This window comes from Nicotiana tabacum, chromosome 8 (genome assembly GCF_000715075.1).
Source record: "Nicotiana tabacum cultivar K326 chromosome 8, ASM71507v2, whole genome shotgun sequence".
NCBI lineage: Eukaryota > Viridiplantae > Streptophyta > Magnoliopsida > Solanales > Solanaceae > Nicotiana > Nicotiana tabacum.
This window is the reverse complement of record NC_134087.1, coordinates 155156143-155162807: the sequence shown is the minus strand read 5'-3', so window position 1 is coordinate 155162807 and position 6665 is coordinate 155156143.

Here is a 6665-nt window from a genome sequence, read left to right as displayed (position 1 = left end):
GTCAATCTAGTCAAAGGTGATGCAATGGATAAAAAAACATGCACAAATCGGCAGTAATAACCTGCTAAACTCAGGAAACTCCTGACCTCAGTCACTGAAGTAGGACGTGTCCAACTCTGAACTACCTCAATCTTATTCGGATCCATCTTAATACCCTTTCTTGATATAACATGCCCCAAGAATGCTACTGACTCAATCCAAAACACACATTTGGAGAACTTAGCATATAGCTTCTGCTCTCGCAATGTCTGGAGCACTACTCCTAGATGCTGCTCGTGCTCCCCCAGGCTACGTGAGTAGATCAAGATGTCATCAATGAAGACAATAATAAAGGAATCAATATAAGGCCTGAACACCCAGTTCATTAAATCCATAAACATTGCTGGGGCATTAGTCAAGCCGAAGGACATCACTAAAAACTCATAATGACCATATCTAGTACAGAATGGAGTCTTTGGAACATCTGAGTCCCGAATCTTCAATTGGTGGTACCTCGATCTCAAGTCGATCTTAGAAAACACCCTAGCACCCTGCAACTGGTCAAACAAATCATCGATACGAGGTAACAGGTACTTGTTTATTATGGTGACTTTATTCAACTGACGGTAATCAATGCACATCCGCATAGTCCCATCCTTCTTCTTCTTCACAAACAACACTGGTGCACCCCAAGGTGACACACTTGGTCTTAAAAACCCCTTTGCTAACAACTCCTCAATCTTCTCCTTCAACTCTTTCAACTCTTTCGGAGCCATACGGTACGTTGGGATAGATATAGGCTGGGTGTCTGGAGCCAAGTCAATATAGAAATCAATGTCATGATCTGGCGGCATGCCTGGAAGGTTAGAAGGAAACACATCGGTGAACTCCTAGACTACTGGCACTAAATCAATTGTTGGAGACTCTACAGTGGTGTCCCGAACATAGGCCAGATACGCCAAACATCCCTTCTCGACCAGATGTCGAGCCTTCAAAAAAGAGATAACCCGACTAGATGAACTAACAGAGGAACCTTTCCACTCCAATATTGGTAACTCTGGCATCCTAAAATAACAGTCTTGGCATGACAATAAAAAATGGCATGATATGGAGATAACCAATCCATGCCCAAGATGACCTCAAAGTCGATCATGTCAAGTAACAGAAGGTCCACTCTATCTCGTAACCATAGAATGTAACCACACATGATTGATAGATCTGATTCACAACCACAGAATCGCTCATAGGAGTGGACACATAGATAGGAGTACCCAAGGACTCCCAAGGAATATCCAGGAAATGGGCAAATAGAGATGACACATATGAATAGGTAGACCCTAGATCAAATAGTACTAAAACATCCCTACCGCAGACGGAAATAATATCTGTGATAATGGCATCTGAGGCCAATGTATCTGGTCTGGCCGGAAAAGCATAGAATCTGGTTGGAGTGCCGGTTGGCTGGCCTCCACCTGACTGAATAGTAGCTGGCTGACTTCTCCCTGTCCGGCCTCCACCTCTAGGATGTCCCCTACCAATCTTCCCCCTGCCTCTAGGCGGCTGGACAGCCGGTGATGTAATCATAGGCTATTGACCCTACTACACCGGCTTGCCCCCAAGTCTGGGGTAGGTCCTCTTCATGTGACCCAGATCTCCACACTCGTAACAACCTTTCGGCACCATAGACTGCTGCCTTGAAGTATGGCCTTGATGGCCTGGATACCCACTAGAGGAACCCTGAATGGCTGGTGGGCAGTATGAACTCTCCGGAGTTGGAGTTGGAAGAACTCTGAGGACCTGAATACCCACTGGAAGGACCCTGGATAGCTGGCGGCGGTAAGAACTCTCTAGTATGGCGCTGAAATAGGGGCGCGATAGAGTACATCGAGGAGGTGGTGCTGCTGAATATAGGGGCCTGCTAGGTTGACCCCTCCCAAACTGACCTCTGCCCCTAACCGGGGCACCTTTAAACTCTCTAGAGAATCGAGCCCTCTTGTCCTGCTGCATATGCTCTCTACCTCTCAGACGGTAGCCCTTAATCCTCCGAGCAATATCCACTACCAGCTGATAAGGAGTCCCCATCTCAACCTCTCAGGCCATGTTGGCCCTAATATTAGAATGCAACCCTGCAACAAACCTACACACTCTCTCTGCGTCAGTAGGAAGTATCATCAGTGCATGGCGGGACAATTGAAAAAACCTCGTCTCATAATCGGTTATTGATATCTGACCCTACTCAAGCTTCTCAAACTGATACCGCAACTCTTCCCTCTCAGAGGGTGGAATGTACCTATCCAGGAAAAGTTATGTGAACTGACCCCAAGTAATAGGAAGAGAACCCTCTATCCTGCCAAGAACATAAGACTGCCACCATATGGGCCCTACCCTCCAGCTGGAAAGTACTGAAGTCAACCCCATGAGACTTCAATATCTTCATGTTGTGCAGTATGTCCCTACACCTATCAATGAAATCTTGGGCATCCTCATGACGCTCAACTCTGAAGATAGGAGGGTGTAGCCTAGTCCATCTGTCCAATAACTTCTGTAGATCGCCGTCCGCAGCTGGTCTGAGCTTGGGTACCACTGCGGTAACTAGCTGGGCCCCATCTGCGGGTAATGTGCCCAGAGTCTGATACACTACGACTGCATGCCCAGGAGCCTGAGCAGTAGGGGTCTATACTCCCCTTGCCGCCTGAGATATGGCTGGGTCCACTGGAAATAAACCAGCTTGGGTCATAGAATCCATGAAACGCAGCATCCGGCCTATGACCTCCTGGAAGCCCTGTGCTGTTATGAAATTCGCCGGCGTAGGCTTTGCTGCGGGCACCTCGCCCTGCTCCTCAATAATAGGATCCCCCACAGGATCCATCGGTGGTGCAACTGGGGCAACTTTGAGATGCCCTCGTCCCCTACCTCGGGCCGGTGCCCTTCCCTAGCCTCTGCCTCGTCCTCTAGCAATAGGGGAAGCAGCTCTTCCCGAGTCTGGAACGTCTGCCGTGCGCGTTCTCACCATCTATGAGAGAATAGAAGAATTAAATTTAGTATACCATCAACTGCACTATAGAAAATGAATAAAGATTAGTTTCCTAACACCCTATAACTTCTCGAAGAAAAGTACAGACATCTCCGTACAGATCCGCAAGACTCTATTAGGTTTGCCCATGACTTGTGAGACCTACGTGAACCTAGTGCTCTGATACCATATTGTCACGACCCATCTTCCATTATAGGTCGTGATGGCGCCCAATACTGTTGTTGGGCAAGCCAACCCTAATCAACTAGCGAGTTCTCATTCTTTTAAATAATCATTCTCGACATTTACTTAACTTAAATTCAAAACAATCGTTAATTAACAAATTATAAGGTGACTGAATCGAGAAAAACTAAAGGGGATCATAACAATATGAATACAATCCCAAAAATAATAGTCTGCTAATGTGTATGCTAGGAACTAGTGTCACAAGTACGAGAGCAACTAGTAGAATGTACAAAAGAATATAACCATCCTACTCCTAAAATAAAATAGATAGTAATAACAAAAAAAGAGACTTCGACATGCTGTTGAACGGCTCAGAAGGGGCAGCTCAATGTAGAATCTCGGTCAAGTATTAGGAACGCGTGCCGACTGGTAGCTAGATGCACCTGCCTTAGATCCTGTACATTTAAATACAGAAGCGTAGTATGAGTAAATAAACAATATGTACCCAATAAGTATCCAATCTAACCTCGAAGAAGTAGTGACGAGGGGTCAACTTGACACTTACTAGGGTCAATAATAATATAATTTAAATGTTACGCTAAACATGGATGTCATGAATAAATACAGTTAATAACAAGAAGTGACAGGTTCTTTCATGAATAATATTTCAGTTTCCTACAGTTCAGTTAACAATCTATATTTCAAGGCATTTAAAGTAGTTCAAATCACAGAAGGTACCAAGCAAATAGCATGCACAAATAATATTGAGGTTGTATGGCCCGATCCAACATAATAATAAAGTGTGCACTGTCGAAAGGTCGAACGGCGCGGACCATAGATGCATCTATTACCCCGCTCGCGAATCATACATGCGATGCGGTCAAATACAAATAAACACTGCAAACAGTCAATCAAAATTCATCAGGAAATCAATTACCCAAAGTAATGTTAACTTCTTTTTAACGGTCAAGAAAATGATGTTTAACTTTTGAGAAATTCATTTGCCAAGTTCAATATGATTTACACAATTTAAATTGACAACAAAGTTACAAGTACGACAAGTAAAGCATGCTTTTGGGTCCTAGACTACCCGAACTTAAGTATAATAGTAGTTACTCACGGACTCCCGTCACCTCGTGCGTACGTAGCCTCTGCAATTAGTGGCAAATATTCAATTATTTTTCCTATGGGGATAATTTCCCCTTACAAGGTTAGAAAGGAGAATTGCCTTGCTCCAAAGCTTACTTCCAAATTCAAGAATGCGCTCAAACTCTCAAATTAGAGCCGAACGATCCAAAACTATTCAAAATGGGGTAAGAACTAGTTAATATATGCTTAAGAGTTCATATTCTTGCTATTAAAGTAATTTCCCAACCTTAAATGCAAGGCTTATAAAATTCATCCCCAGGCCCACGTGCCCGGATTCCGAAATTTTTTGAAGTAAGTTGTTACTCATAACCTAAGGATCAAGAATATATGATTTCTACTATATTTCATAACAAATTTTGTGGTTAAATCTCATTTTTGTCAAAACCCTAGGTTTTACTCTTAACCCACAATTTTTACTAATTTACATATTGTAATCTACCCATAAACTATGTATTAAACTCACATTAAGTAAAAATAATTTACCTCGCAAAGCTAGGTTGAAATCTCCCCTTTTGAAGCTCCCATATTGCCCAAGAATGGAGTAAAATGTGTCAAAAATGACAAACTCCCATTATTTAATGAAGGCCACTACCTTCAACAATTTCCGTACATGCGGTCATGGGCCTCACCTGCGCCAACCGCATCTGCAAAAAATGGGCCACTTCTGCGGTCCTGGGTTGGGCCTGCTGGGCCGTTTCTGCAAAAGGCCAACTGCTCCCGCGGTTCCGCTTCTGCGGTTAGTGGGCCGCTTCTGTGGTTCTTGGGCTGGCCACCCATGGCTGCATATGCGATGGCTTAGCCACTTCTGTGGTCTCGCACCTGCGGCTGGCCAACCGCAGGTGCGGTTATGACAGAAGCCTGGAGCTTCAGCTCCTTCTCACATTTTCAACTTAGCTCAAGCCTCGTTCAATTGACGCTCGGGGCCCCTAGGGCCCCCCTCGAACATACCGACAAGTTCGGAATCATAAAACGGACTCGCTCGAACCCTCAGAATGTTCGAAACAAAGCTAAAACTATGAATCACACCCTAAAACCAATTGAATTAAACTTATGAACTTCAAGTTCTTCAATCTACTTCCAATGTGACGAAACACACTTATACTACTCGGATTGATATCAAATTTTGCATGCAAGTCTTAAATGACATTATGGAACTATTCTCAATCTCGGAATTCCATTCGAAACTTGATATCACAAAAACCCGCTCCAAACCAAATTTAAAGGACTTCAAAAATCCTTAAGGAATCAACTTTCACTATTAGGCGCCAAAACGCTCCCGAGTCATCCAAAACTCAATCTGGACATACGCCAAAGTCCGAAATCATCATATAGACCTGTTGGAACCTTCAAATCCCGATTCCGAGGTCGTTTACTCAAAATATTGACCGAAGTCAAACTTGGCCTTTTAAGCAAGCCTTAAGGAATCAAGTATTTCGATTTTAGCCCAAACTCTTCCAAATCCCGAACCGACCATCCCCGCAAGTCATAAATCAGTAAAAGCAAGTACGAGAAGTCTTATTTAGGGGAACAAGGTTCTAAAAAGCAAAATGACCAGTCGAGTCGTTATAATTACCTTTAGGAATCCTATTAGTATAATTAATTTCGGGATGACTAATTCATATAAAATTGAACGAGTAAATATCTTTGGTCATGTAATCCTATTACTTTTAGGGTATACTTCTTAAAAATTCCTATTACTAATTTAATTTAAAAATGTATTATAATGTCCTATTACTAATTTAATTTGAGAATGTATTATATTGTCCAAATTTATTTAGAAAAAGAGAGCATTTATTATTATAAAAGCATAAATATAATATTAATATACCAAAATATCCCTAAACTATTAAGCGAAATAACTCATAGGGAAAGGGCATAACAGTAATAACATATTTTTTTTTACTACAATTCCTTCTATGCTAATTTTTAATATTTACAATTAATAAAATTTTGTCTATTAAATTCTTATTAAAATTATATAGGAAGGTTTAATAAAATTAATTTCATAAAATTCTTCGTATTGGAAATACATTACCACTTCATAATGTCCAATACTAAGAAAAATAAAAGTAAAATTAAATGGACTGCATAAAGAGTTGAAATTGAAAAAAAGATACCCCCACGTTAATATATTTTATATTATATTTGAACTATTTTCCTACTCAATAATATTTTCTTAATTAATTTTTTGGGTAATATTGAAAAATACCCAATTATTAAACAACAACAAAGAAAATATTTAAGAATATAAATGTGTGAGAAAGAGAAAAAAAATGGTTGGTAAGAGTTAATACAGCTAATAATTCTACAAACATAACGATCTAAAAGTGAAATGTCA